Source organism: Pogoniulus pusillus, chromosome 10 (assembly GCF_015220805.1).
Source record: "Pogoniulus pusillus isolate bPogPus1 chromosome 10, bPogPus1.pri, whole genome shotgun sequence".
NCBI classification, from domain to species: domain Eukaryota; kingdom Metazoa; phylum Chordata; class Aves; order Piciformes; family Lybiidae; genus Pogoniulus; species Pogoniulus pusillus.
Genome location: NC_087273.1, coordinates 8,768,869 through 8,783,624, shown reverse-complemented (window position 1 = coordinate 8,783,624; position 14,756 = coordinate 8,768,869). Strand labels below are relative to the sequence as shown.

The following is a 14,756-nucleotide window of genomic DNA, read 5'->3' as shown; positions in this document are numbered from 1 at the left end:
TTCCTTCTCTATTGTGAATTTTGCTAGAAGATTAATATGCCTTTCAGTTATACTTTAAATCACACATTATTTCCAGCATTTTAAAAAGGACAGATTAACTGGTAGTATCCCAAGATACAAGAGATATTAGTATCTCTTATTTCTCTCTGGCTGAACATTTTCCTAATAGAGCAGGAGGAGCTAAAGTCAGTGTTTGGACCATATAATAAGTGATAAATGCTGACAGGATAAACACTCAGAGCCATGCTTTCCAGAGACCATCAGGTAGCGACCTTTGGAACAAATCAATACACTTTAAGAAGTCAATACATTTTCTACAGTTGCTCCTGTTTCCTATTTAAACGTTCAAAGGTTTAATTTAGCTTTGTAAATTCTGTGATTCACAATGCAGTACACAAATACCTGCTTCAGTTTGTGATTCATGAGCTTTTAGGCTAATCGAAGTCAGACGGAGCTGCTCCATGCCAGAGAAATGGCTTACATCTTCCTTTTCAAAGTGAAGAAAATTATCCTTCATTTTCCAAGGGAAGATGTTTTCCTTGTCTTATTTAAATAGGGCTTTGCATTCGGGAGAGGAACTGACATTTCCTTTTGGCATTGCTTTTTTAAAAGGCTGTACGATCAAATGTCAGCTCTAATGCAAGTTCCCTAGTGCATCGCAAGCATGCAGTGGAAAAAGGGATGAGCAGAAGGTGGCAATAGAGCAGCAGCTTAAAACCTGTAGACGTTTTACTCAGTACAAAACGCACACATGCACGGCCCATACACAACAGGGATTTCTCACAATACTCTTGGGTGAAACGAAATATAACAGAGGTATCTTTCTCGCTGGGGAGATGGCAAAAGGACAAGACTTTCCTAACCATTTCAGTGTGCTGCCTACGTGGCTCCCTGCATCTACTGGGAAAAAATTGAAAACACGTTTTTGTGCAGCTTGTCAACAGAAAAATTATAAGCTTCTGCACCTCCATCTGAAAAGCCAAATTTCAAGCACCTATCTTAAAGGTAGAGTTAGAATGTGTTACTGCATGTTAGAGAATAACATCCCTCTTGGTTTCTAAAGAGCACTGAGAGCATACAGAAAACTCTGTTTCATTCTTTCGACGTTTTGGATTAACATTTAACCGTTATCCAGGCAACCACACTGAAATCCAGCTCATGTGCAGCTTGTTGTCAAGCTTAGGAACATCAGCCCATCACTACCCAGAACTGTCATTCCTTAGTGTTTCATAGAGAATCTCCTTAAATCCAAAAGGGTTATCTCAAATTCTCGTTTTCACTAGAAACGTGTCCCGATTTGCAACCTTTAACCAAAGGCAGAACACAGCAATAATCAACACAATTATTCGTTACTCTTCGGAAAGGCGAGAGGCCGTGGCCGGCTGGGTGTGCTGGCGGCCCCTTGGCGAGGCGCAGCGGAGCCGGACGGGTGAGGGGCATGCACCGAGAGACCGACCCTGCCTGGCGCCCGCGGAGCGGCGAGAGGAGAGCCCGACCCGGAGAGAGGGAGGGAAGGCAGGCAAGGCCTCCCTCTTTCGGCCAAAGGAGCACGCAGCAAGCAGAGCACTGCCCGAAAAGATATGACACTGAGGGCAGCCGATTCCCCCTCCTTCGGGTTCTGACACAAACTAAAACAAGGGAGCAGGGAATAAGTCGCTTTATGGGTACCTGACGTGCAGCCTTTCCAATATGCAAGATGTTAAAGCGCGAGCAGAAATAAGCCTTTCAAACTACTGAACGGTTCAAAACGCTTCAAGTTCCTATTCTGAAGCTCTGCATAAGTTTGCTGGTTCGAGCCTCTTGAAGCTTCTCAAGATAATTTCTACAGGGTAAGCATCAGGAGGATGCAGTCAGGCTCCTCTCAGGGGTGTCCAGCGACAGGACAAGGGGCAACGGACACAAAGTGGAACACCAGAGGTTCCACATAAACATAAGGAAGACATAATTCACTTTGAGGGTGGCAGAGCCCTGGAACAGATTGCCCAGAGAGGTTATGGAGTCTTTAGAGGCATTCCAGGTGCACCTGGATGTGTTGCTGGGTGTTTTAGTCGAGGTGACCCTGCTTTAGCTGATCTTCAGAGGTCCCTTCCAGCTCCCACCATTCTGTCGTTCTGTGCTGGCCACAGTAGTTGAACAGAACTCTCCCCTTTGGCAACAATACCTGACATGCTGCCACGGTTCAGTGCCAGCTCCAGCCCTTTGGGGTCTTAGGTGCCCCAAATGTTCCCCAAGAAACCACACTAAATTAAAAGCTCCTGGGACCAGTTGCATAGGTGTAAGCACCAGAAGCTGAAACCCAAGCATGGCATATCCAAGCTACATTTATTCCCCCATGCACTCCCACCACAGTTACCACAGACCAACCAGCCAGTGTCTCCAGGGATGAGGAGGGCATGTGAAAGCAGCCTGACTGAAAAGGTGCAGTGGCTGGACCTCTTACATTACCAGCAGAGGGGAAACTGACCGGCAAAATGTGAGTGAAATTCTCCCTGGCTTACTCAGCAAGGACCACAGCTGGGGACTGGCAGGTCTCCATCCTTGCAACCTGTCACCTGAGGCTGGACACCGATACACAGCAGGGAGCAGCAGCGTCTTCCCTCCAGCCTGTACAGTGACTATAGGGTGCTAAGGAAACAGTTCTGGCAACAGCTCTAATGGTGTGTATTAGCACAGCAGCACTGCCAGGTGGAGATCTGGGTGAATACCAAGTTATAAATACACCCACCACAGGAAGGATGCCAGGGTCATACCTGTGCTAAACACAGAATTTATGCTGCTGTAAAAGACCTCATTTTTAAAACCCAACAAAAAAAAAAAAGCCAATTGACATAATCAAAATATCAAACACCCTAAAAAAGCCCTCCAGATTAAATACAAGGTTAGAAATCTAAGTTATTGAAATGGCAAATAGAACAAGTTAAGATCTCAAATGACTAAATATCTAAGTACATTGCTGTTTAACTGAATGCAGTCTTTCAAAGAGCATTTGAATATTGATGCAGAGTCAAATGCCACAATAAGCCACACAGAACAAGCAAGTAAAGATAGATAAAAGCTGTAACAGGTATTCATATGTGCATATGCTCTGCTAAAATATTGGGAAGTATCTTTTAGCAGGTACAATTGCAGCTTGCTCAAACACTAATGCCAGAACAGACATCCACATGTGTATGCCCATCCAGGAAGGCACTCCGAGGACAGACTTAAAAAAACCACAAAATCAAATTTGTATCCACCAGGAATTTGTAAGTTATTCACATGATAGTGTTCATATCCATAACAAATTTCTAATCCATGTTCTCATCATACAGCTAAAAGCCTCTTCCAAGTAGCACACACTTCCTCCATTGAGATAAAAAAAAATAGCCATGGGGCAATGATCTCCTCGCCAGCAAATAGCTACATTATTAGTAGACACTTCCAGAACAAAACAGACTGCTTTGCATAAATATTAGTAAATTATTACTGAGCAAGATGAAGCACCTAAAATTATAATCCAGGAAACAAACTATTCACCAATTATTGGATATTCTTTTAAAAATAAATTTAAAGGGTAAGCTACACAGCACAGCAACCAACACTTAATAATCTCTTCATTATCAGTGGTTTTAAATAACTTTGCTTCACTACTACCACAGCTACAGCTGGCTGGCTACCAGATAAAGAAAACTGTTCTGAAGCTGTTTCTTGCCCTGGTGTGCTCTCTGGCTGGGTGACAACATTACCCAGCCCCAACTCTCCAGCAGGCTGGCAGGGGATGATCATTCCCATTTAACCTTCATTCCAAAGCGCTGCCCTTTTATCACGGAACTGCTGCACTTCAGCCCCATATAAATAACTTTGCTTCCCATTGTAACATGGGCTTAGACACAGTCTGAGCATTAACTGCAATTGCTAGGTGCTGTCATTGCCTTCATGAAATCCAGTCTAAGAGAAATGATAGGTAAGAGACATTTTGTTCTTTGGTGGGTGGTAACTCTAAAGTAGATTAAACAGCACACCCTAATCAAAGAAAAAGAATGAGAAAGGTATGAAAGACTTTAAAAACGAAAAATCATTAGTAATGCCTAAACACTATTGTTCTTAATTCTCTGTGTCCATTCTCTCTTCAGCAAGTTAAAATCTACATACATATTATGAACACTGTCACACTCAAAAATAAAACTTAGCAATCATCAATCACTATCCCCTAAACCCTGGAAATCCACCATTCTTAAGCTGATTTTATACCAGTGCAGTAACAAAACCAAACTGATGTGTATGTTTAGAGACAGCAGCTCATCTTTGACAAGGAATATTTATTTCAACAGTGATAATTTATTGGTAATCCTTTGGTGTGCCAAACTGTTTAAATTAGTCTTTTTTCCCTACCTTTAATATCCAGGTGTTTTGCTGGAACCTATGACTCTGCAGCATGCATGAATGGTGGTATCCCAGCAGCTCTTAGTGCTGCCATAGCACTGCCAAGGAAAACTAGAAGTTGCCAGCTGTCTCACACAGATAGAAGTCCTGATGCTGCACTTGCACTGTTAGTGCTGAGGACCTGCAGTGCTGAGGACCTGCTGCAGCCCATCTGCCAAATGTGGGCTCACGAGACTGCTTTGCTTCCAAAATTGTTGTGATGTTTGTACATCAGTTCAGCTCTCAGCATTTTCAGCATTTCTCCCACTTGCAATTAAAGCCTAAATTGTTTAAAGAGCAGCAAAACACTCTTTTAAAAGTTCCTGACTAGGAACTAGGCAAACTAGATTAAATTCTCACACTAACAGCTGTTACTACTGTGGTGCAGAGACCAATGTTTGCAGGTCCATAGAATCATAGAATGAGTTGCGTTGGAAGGGACCTTAAAGATCATCTACTTCCAACACCTTCCACTAGATCAGGTTGCTGAAGGCTCTGTCCAGCCTTTCAACACTTTCAGCAGCCTCATATCTTCCTCATGTCCAGTCCAAATCTACCTGCTTCTAACCTAAAAGCATTCCCCCTCATCCCATCAGTACAAGCCCTTTTAACATTGTGAGTGATAAGCTAAAAGTGAAGTTTTTACTCCCAAATTTGGGCTGTGAATTTCTTGGGGTTGTCTATCACTTTACAGTACAAGGGCAAGTTACTTGTTATTATGCTAAACTTCAGTCACTTTGTGCTTGGAGCATAGGCTGACAGTTTGGCCATATAGAAAAGAAATTGGGTGCAGAGCAGATTAGCTTAAGAATATTCTTACCACTATTTTGCTGAAAACCTGAGGCTTTGGAGCACATGGCTGCCATGTCAAGGATAAGCTTTCTGTCATCCCCATAAAATTCATCCAAACCTGAACAAGCCACAAGTCTCTAAAAACACAGCTTACATTTAATGTTACAGTGAGTCCCATGTATAGTGATTTTCATCACTGGTTTTCCATGAGCACTTTGCAACTTCTTTAAACAGAACTTTAAAGGTGACTAACAGCTTTCTGCAACATTCAGTTTGCATTCAGCATCATCTGGTCCCTTCAGCTCCTGACTATTGAATTGTCCTTGTGCTGGCACTCCACATGGCCCCTGGCAAGCAGGGCACATAGCTTTTCAGAGCACTGGACTCTGGCCGGGGAGAGCAGAAGGGAGATGGTCTCTTTGAATAACTGTGCCATCAAGGAAAGGACAGACCACCCTGCATGTGAGGGACTGAAAAGGGAGAGAACACGAAGGGGAAGTGTGAGGGCCAGGACAGGAGAGAAAGCAAGAATGAGTTATAGGTACACTTAGAGATGCAACCAAACATTCCCTACAGCCCAAACTGGTGTACAGTTCCTGTTTCGTTTCCCCTCCTCCAGCGCCACAGACTCGCAGACCAGGTGGAAGTATCCCAGCGCTCCTGGATGGAAGAAAGCTGTGCTGCCCCACTGAGGAATCCTGCCTTGCCAGGGACCTACCCAAAGAAACTTGGGTTGGCTTCATGGGATGAGGTTCTGCATTTTCTAGGTTTCTTCACCTGAACAAAGTTATTTTAAAATCAGGAAGCTAACATAAAACTTGTCTGTGTTTGAAGAGGACGACAGGAGGAACATCTAACGCCAAAAATAACAAAACAGAGTACATTAATTTTTTGTCCTTCAGAATCAATAGTGGCTTTTTCACGGAGCTCCTGCCTCATTCAGCACACAAAATGGCTGTAAGCCTCACTGAGAGCTTACTATTTCATCTTCACTTTTAAAACCCAGCTGTGACTACAGAGTTATTCATTTCCTGATGGCTTCCTTTTGAAAGCTAATATTTCATAAATAAAGCCATACTTAGGAGAGAGCAAGAGCACTGACAAGACAAACAGCTACTGCAAAGACTCAAATGCCTAGTCATTTGATTAAGGATTTCTGTCTCTGGTAGGTTGTATTTGTCTGTTATTGTTTTGGATTTGTTCTTGATCATATGCCTGTATTCAGCACAATACTGCCACTGCAGCAGTAAGTACCCATATTCTTCAGCATCACTATTTTCCTTCTTAAACCTTGTAGATCCTCTCTCTGAATTTCAGAACACATCCTATATTCTTGGACAGCAGCCTTCACACGTCCCACCACAGCATCTGGAACAGTGGTGGTGGCAGGAATTTCCCTTCATTTAGCAAGATGGAAGGGGTTTACATCAGCTCAAGGGGGGACAAGTTTGTGAAAGAGGGTTATTAAACACACAGAGTCAATATCCAGCTCCGGAAATCCCCTAAGCTGAAAACAGCTGGAGACTGGGATATTATTCAGGGGAAGTATCAGATATTCTTGCCCTGTTCTTGCTCTTCCCCAAGAACCAAGCTGCATCTATCATCAAGGAGAAAATGCTGAGAAACACAGGTCTGGTCTTGAAATGCAGCTTTTATGGATGACAGCCATGGTTAGGATCCGAATGTCCAAAGTTTCATTCAGACTGTCTGAAGAGTAAGGTAAGCAACATTCATCAATTAACTGCACATTTACAGTTGCAACATCAGTTAACAAAATAGAACAAGGAACGAGGACAAATGAGAGTGGACACATTACAAGTTGTAAATGCCAGCCAGCCACACTCTTCTTGTACAGCTGTGAGAAGACAGGGAGCAAATAGCTCCCAGCTAACGCTCTAACAGGGAGACATAAATAAAACTGTCCCAAACTCTCACATCAACCTGTTCCTAAATGGAGGATCAGTTCTTCCTCCTCCTCTGAAAACACCAGCTGTGCCCTCCTGCATAGCATTGCCCTTCCTTGGGCAGTTTTGTGTTACTCTGTTTGGGACAGGTGTCCAACCCTGAACATTATTTATAGAGTATCCTACATCATATTTCTGTTTCAGTACTTTTCCAGTTCTTAACACAAAGCAAAATTTTAAGTTTTCCAACTGCTACTCCTTTTACAGTTTTGGATGATTAAATGGCTCCATCCAAAGCCATTAACTGCTTTCCTTGAGTCATTACTAAATGTGGACACCAGCAATTTCTCCCACTGCCCATCACCTCACCGTCACTCACAAGTGGTTTCTTCTTCCAGAAGGTGCAGCTGCAAGTTCTCAGCAGCTCCATAACCACCAACCTCTGCATCCCTCAAAAGGTACTGGTTTGGGGGGGAGTTAATTCCATTATTTGCATTCACTTTAAACATCTCTTCTATAACAGACAACAAACAGACTCTTTAGCAAGTACCTAGAATCATAGAATCAACCAGGTTGGAAGAGACCTCCAAGATCATCCAGTCCAACCTAGCACCCAGCCCTAACCAATCAACTAGACCATGGCACTGAGTGCCTCATCCAGTCTTTTCTTGAACACCTCCAGGGACGGTGCCTCCACCACCTCCCTGGGCAGCCCATTCCAATGGGAAATCACTCTCTCTGTGAAGAACTTCTTCCTAATATCCAGCCTAGACCTACCCTGGCACAACTTGAGACTGTGTCCCCCTGTTCTACTGCTGGTTGCCTGGGAGAAGAGGCCACCCCCCACCTGGCTACAATGCCCCTTCAGGTAGTTGTAGACAGTAATAAGATCACCCCTGAGCCTCCTCTTCTGCAGGCTAAACAGGCCCAGCTCCCTCAACCTCTCCTCATAGGATTTGTGCTCCAGGCCCCTCACCAGCTTTGTTGCCCTTCTCTGGACCTAATACCCAGCTTTAAAAAAAATAGTGTTTATGGCTAAATTCTAAAGAAAAGAGCTAAACTGTAGCAGAAAATGCCTACTGCCTACTACTATGCAGGATTTATCCAAGTGCTTTGAGTTTTTAACTCAGCTACATCAGCTGACTCCCCTCTGAGAACTGATATTCATTAATCTCAAATCATGAATATGGGCTTTGTTTTATATAACATTCCATAGCCACTCACCTGTGTGTATACACACACACACACTTCCTTGGTTTGTGGTGTTAGTTGTTGTTTGGGGTTTTGGTTTGTTGGGTTGTTTTTTTTTTAATTAAAAATGTTTGGGAAAATGCTAATTGCAGAGCTTTGAGATTTGGAATACACAGCTTCCTCACTAGCATTTTTATGGCCTTCTTAGTTAATATAATTACTGTTACAGCAGATCATCATTTGTTCTCATGGCTACAAATTAACGAGACAAATTACTGTGGCATTATGTTCTGAGCAAAACAAGTGCAGACAGTGAGGCAGCTCCACTTTCAGCAGCTTCATTTGCTAAAACCTCTGAGTGCACAAAGGAAAGAAAAAATTATTGCCTCTACCTTTGCATTCCTCCATCCGCAGTGATGCAGCATCTGGACCATACTACAGCCAGGAGTGGTTGCAAACATGACAGGTTTGTAGTCACTTTGAAATATATGCAATATAAGTCAGCCCTTCTCCTTCCTTCTACCCAAGTAAATCTGGAGAATGGAGTTTGTGAAGGAGTAAACAGGTTGCTCACATAACAGGTTTTTTAAAGCTTTCCATTCCTAACCTAGGGTAAACACTGGGGACAATATTTTGTTACCTCAGCTTGCCCACTTTTCGCAGATGAAAGCTTGGGGGTATTATGATGTTTAATTATTATTTCATGCCGTTGTGAACTAGTCTAGGGAAGCCAATGATCTGTAAAACCAGAGATATTAACTACATGCCACTGACAGTTTATGAAGGAAAAAGCCTGCTCTCTCCATTACAGTGATGAGAACGACCTAGTTCACCCTCACATGTGTCAGTGGAAACCTTTCTACCATCAACACTTATATCCAACATAAACACAACCCTCACTTCCAATTGATTTTGCATTGACTCTTGAAATACAGCCAACACAGCAATGATCTTCAGAGAGAACATGCATGAAGCACTCAGATTGACAGATTAAAGGTGCATTTTTAAGTGACATTTGAAGATTGAAGAGTGGTATTTCTGCTGTGGACAAATATACTTAAAGCTAGACACAACCTTAAAAGGGTGACTTAGACACCTCCAAATCTCTGGCAGTCCTTGGCCCCACCTTCAACTTCTCCCTGCGCCAGAAACAGGACTAGAACATGGATAGAGAAAAGAAGAGGCAACATTATTCTGCATTTAAGTTTGAGTGAATTTGGCTTTCACTCCCAGCCAACAGTTAATGTACTGGGCAGAGGATGTAGCATGGCCTCCTAGAAGCTGTAGAGAAGACCAAATGAAGGTAAGAACAGCCTAAAATAGTTACATTTCAAAAGTTTGAAGAAGACAGTAGGCACTATCCTTGCTTATCTTAGCAAGTTTATCTGGTTTATGCTACAGGTATATAAAATTAGCAGTGCTGTTGGATAACGATTATGATGTAATTTGCAATTGGACCAGTTGATAAGGTAGCACTCTGCTGTTGTTTAAACATAAAGGAAATGTGGAATGCCAAAAAGCTACTGGTATCCATTTAGTTTATCCAAGTATTGGGAAAAAAAAAGTTTCATTTTCCATTCTTACTCAACACTATTTGCAAACAATCTGAAAAGACAGCAACAACCTCTGGCATACACAAAGGGATTTGCAAATTGGGGAGCTGGGGAGGAAGCAGCTGATAGATATCTGAAATATTAAACCAAGGAGATGATGATATGGAATATAGAATCAACCAGTTTGGAAGAGACCTCCAAGATCATCCAGTCCAACCTAGCACCCAGCCCTAGCCAGTCAACTAGACCATGGCACTAAGTGCCTCATCCAGGCTTTTCTTCAACACCTCCAGGAAGGGCGACTCCACTACCTCCCTGGGCAGCCCATTCCCATTCAAATTACTCTCTCTGTGAAGAACTTCCTCCTAACATCCAGCCTAGACCTCCCCTGGCACAACTTGAGACTGTGTTCCCTTTTTCTGTTGCTGGTTGCCTGGAGACCAACCCCCATCTGGCCACAACCTCCCTTCAGGTAGTTGTAGACAGCAATGAGGTCACCGTGAGCCTCCTCTTCTCCAGGCTGCACACCCCCAGCTCCCTCAGCCTCTCCTCACAGGGCTGTGCTCCAGGATTCTCACCAGCTTTGTTGCCCTTCTCTGGACACATTCCAGTATCTCAACATGTCTCTTGAACTCAGGAGCCCAGGACTGGACACAGTATTGAAGGTGTGGCCTGACCAGTGTTGAGTACAGGGTCTTTAAAAGCAGCTTTGCCAAGTGGCCAGACCAATGTTTTCATCTCTTCCAGCTCAATAAGGAAAACTGCAAAAGCTGCAGGAGAACAAAGTGTTTCCTCAACATATGTTTGTAAGCAGACTGCAAGAAATTTGTCTGGCTGATAAGAACAACCCATTCTCTCACTGGGAAAATGTAATCACCTTTTGACTGCTCTGCTTGTAGTAACAGAGAGTAACTAAGATTTTGGCAGAAAGACTGAGAAATTCAGTAACAATAATAATAAACAGAAGTGGCAGCCAACTTGTTGCTCTTTGCATTTATGGTGAGTTTTACTTTGGGTCTGCAAAATAACCCCCAGCAAAGCCTAGGATCACATGTCCAGAGAAGGGCTATGAGGATGATCAGAGAGCTGGAGCACCTAGAACAAGGGGACACAGTCTCAAATTGTGCTGGGGAAAGTATAGGCTGGATGTTAGGAGGAAGTTCTTGCCAGAGAAAGTGATTGGCATTGGAATGGGCTGCCCAGGGAGGTGGTGGAGGCACTGTCCCTGGAGGTCTTCAAGAAGACTGGATGAAGCACTTAGTGCCATGGTCTAGTTGACTGGATAGGGCTGGGTGCTAGGTTGGACTGGATGATCTTGGAGGTCTCTTCCAACCTGGTTGATTCTATGGTTCTATAATTCTAAGATGGAGCTGTTCAGTCTAGAGACAAGTCTCCGAGGTGACCTTATTGTGGCATTTCAGTATTTTAAGGAGGCCTACAGGGAAGCTGGGAAGGGACTTTTTAGGATGTCAGGTAGTGATAGGACCAGGAAGAAGGGAACAAAGCTGAAAATCGGTAGATTCAGACTGGATATTAGGAAGAAGTTCTTCACTATGAGGGTAGTGAGACCTTGGAACAGATTGCTCAGAGAGGTGGTGGAAGACCCATCCCTGGAGATGTTTAAGACCAGGCTAGATGAGGCTCTAGACAGGCTGATCTAGTGTGAGGTGTCCCTGCCCATGGCAGTGAGGTTGGAATTAGATGGTCCCTTCCAACTCTGACTGATCCTACCATTCTGTATCAGACACTTCCTCAGGATTTCTGCTGGGGGCTCTGTTTTTATATAAAGCTAAGTCACCATGGAAGATCATAGCCTGTGTGAAGTGGCTCACTCCTTCTATTTTTATGCCCAAGGAAAAGGAATATTTAAAAAAAAAAATAAAAATCAGAGGAGAACAAGCCACAGAAGGGCCATATACAATCTGCTTCTTAAATAGTGACTGCCTCAGGCAGGAGATGCTTTCCACACTCATTTCCTTCCCAGCTCCTGAACTGAAAGCTATTTTCAAGCATGGCTACACAAAATCTTAAACCAGCAAATACTCATTCACGGTGCAGCATTCAGCCCTTGGCCAACATATCCAGCTTCCCACTCCTTCTGGTGGCAGTCTAGGTTCAAAGTTAGAGCTGGCCACTTGCATTATCCTCTATGCCTTTACAGCCCATTAGCTCCAATTTCTGAAGCAGCCTCTTCGGCTGTGTTTAGCTTAGCTGCTAATTGCCCCAGCATCTGAAAGCACTCCATGTAAAAATCAATAGAGAGAGTGAAATACTTTTAAGTCTTCACAGAGACTTTGTTATTTCTCCCATTTTGTAGCCCATTTTCTCCCATTTTGAAGATCAAAAAAAGAGAACTGTGACTTCTCCATGCTCATCGCAGTTATGATGAAGATGCTTTTCCTTACATTTTGTAACATGGATCATAATGGTAATGATAGGATGAGGAGTAATGGGTTTAAATTGGCAAAGAAGATATTTAAAACAGGTGTCAGGAAGAAGTTCTTTACAGTGAGGGTGGTGAAACACTGAACATGTTGCCCAGGGAGCTTGTAGAAGCTCCCTCCCTGAAGGTGTTCAAGACTAGACTGGCTGAGGCCTTGAGTGACCTGTTCTAGTGGGAGGTGTCCCTTCCTATGGCAGGGGGTTGAAACGAGATCGTTGAGGTCCATTCCAACCTAAACTATATGATGGATTAAATTAATCATGAAGAAAATGAGTCCCTGTTAAGAAATACAAGAGGGGAAACAAAAAACAGCAGTGCAAACTCACCATACACCATTTCATTCTTGTTTAGGAAGAACAGTCTGAAGTCAAAGGGCAATTTATTCATTATGCCCATTTAAACTTCCATGTCCCCTGAAGCTGCTAACAAAAGTGCAGTTGAATGTGAAATGCTACACTGGGGTTTTTCAACTGTAGATGCCTGGTACTTTGAAAACTAGGGCACAACTTAAAAATCACTGTTTATCTAGGCAGGATTTGAAGATAAGCATTTTGCACCACTTTTAATCAGAGCACAAAAATAAATATTAACCCACATCAGTGCAACCAGAGGGAAAAGAGGAGTGCAGCTAAAATTACTACTTTACACAGAATAATCTAAGCTGGAGAGGACTTTCAAACACTACAACATCCAACCTCCTTGCTGCAGGCAGGGACATCATGTCTTGTGTTTGCACATAGCATCATTTCACAGACCTCAGGAGATGCAATTTAGCTTCTTACATACAGAAAGAAGTGCAGACACACAAGATCCTTCTGACAGCTCTAAAACTTTCTTTGCTCACTGCAAAAAAAAATCTAAATATAAGCACACCTGTCCTCCACTTCCAGTCCTTCCACTAATGGGACAATGCATTTATCTGAAGAAAAATGCCACCAATCACAGAGGCAAGGCAAAACAACCAGAGCAGAGTGATACTTTGAACTCCTAGAGGACTTTGGCCCACTCTTGAAAATCCCTGACCTTACCATGATGTTTCCATTGATCTAAATGAACTGTTCAATCTCAGTACAAAGGTCTTTAGGGAACACTCAGACTTGTGTGTATGGCTCAACAGACACAAACATGATGTAACAGACAAAAATAAGGATAAAGAAGGAAAAAAGTGCATCTTTCCTTCAAGAACTAATATGGCAGGTGGCTTGAGATGGTGATGATGCAGCTCACAGAACAGCATCTGGTTTACTGAAGTGACTTCTGAAACATGGATTCTTATTCCTATAAAAATTAAAGACATTTTGTATTCTTCAGCAGCAGAGTCTGCTGGTTTCTGAGAACAAGCACAATTACAGCAAAGGGATGACAACACACTGTAGATGATCATTAAGACAGACAGGACATGACATGCTTCCAAGGGGAAGCTTCTAACCAGGTTTCAGAGACCTGATAACACGTCAGATGTAATAAATTAAATTGCCTGAAACAAATCACTCTAATTTCATCTTTTCACATCATTCTATCTGTTTCCCCACAATATATCCTAGTGTAGCCCATGAGACATGAATCTGGATGGTACAAACTTGCACAAATTTTGCACTTATCAAATACATGAGCTGTTTGCTTGGTATTCAAAACTAGTGCACAAGTCATTAATGCTGATTTTTGAGACAGATTTTATCAAGTCTAAATAACTGCTTAAGAAAAATCCCAGTAAGGAAAAAATTGTACTATGTATTTTCTATGCAGTTGTGTCTCAGCTATACAATGAATCTTAGGCTCATCCCATGGGCTGAAGGGGAACCTTAAATGGATTGGATGTATTTCGGGCTACCAAAATAATCAATTCTGAAGAGGAAACCTGAGCTCTTTCATGGTCTAAAACCAATTTTAAGCAACGGTGTCTCATTCACACACTCTGATGTCTCCTTCACAGCTAGTGAAACCACAGCAAGCTCCAGGAGAGAAAAAAGTTGATCTGTTTTCTTGCTTAGCCACAACATTTATATCTCGTCTATCAGTATAGTACATGCTTAAAACACAAGTCAGAGCAATCAAGTGCAATCAAAGTTGTAGTTGGATACATTAAGCTGAAATACTCCCAAACTCCAGTTCAGTTAATCAGCTTCAGGTGAGGCTTTTTTCCCTATGACATTTCAGTGTCAGTAAAAACCCAGAGGAGAGAAATGAGCATCAGGAAGAAGAGCAGAAGATGATAGCTACATGAGCCAATACTCAAAAGTCTCTGAAAGGCAAAACCAGTTGGATTTTTTCAGAAGCATAACTTTAGTTCTAACAGATAATTAGTAAACATTGATGGTTTTAGGAGATTCTTCCAAGTAACTTTACACAACTGTCTCCAAGAGGTATCATGTGGAATCATTGGAAGCAACCACTGCTCTCAACCTACACGCTCCTCTGATGGGTCTCACAGCCTGTTGCATTTGACAACAAATGGTCTACAAAATCACAATA

The 14,756-nt window shown here is 42.7% G+C and overlaps 1 protein-coding gene across 4 annotated transcripts in view; it reads right to left on the bottom strand.

Moving 5' to 3' along the window:
* ANK2 (ankyrin 2) overlaps positions 1–14,756 on the bottom strand; it is a 333,329-nt gene that overhangs the window by 265,916 nt on the left and 52,657 nt on the right. The gene's annotated exons all lie outside the window — the stretch shown is intronic.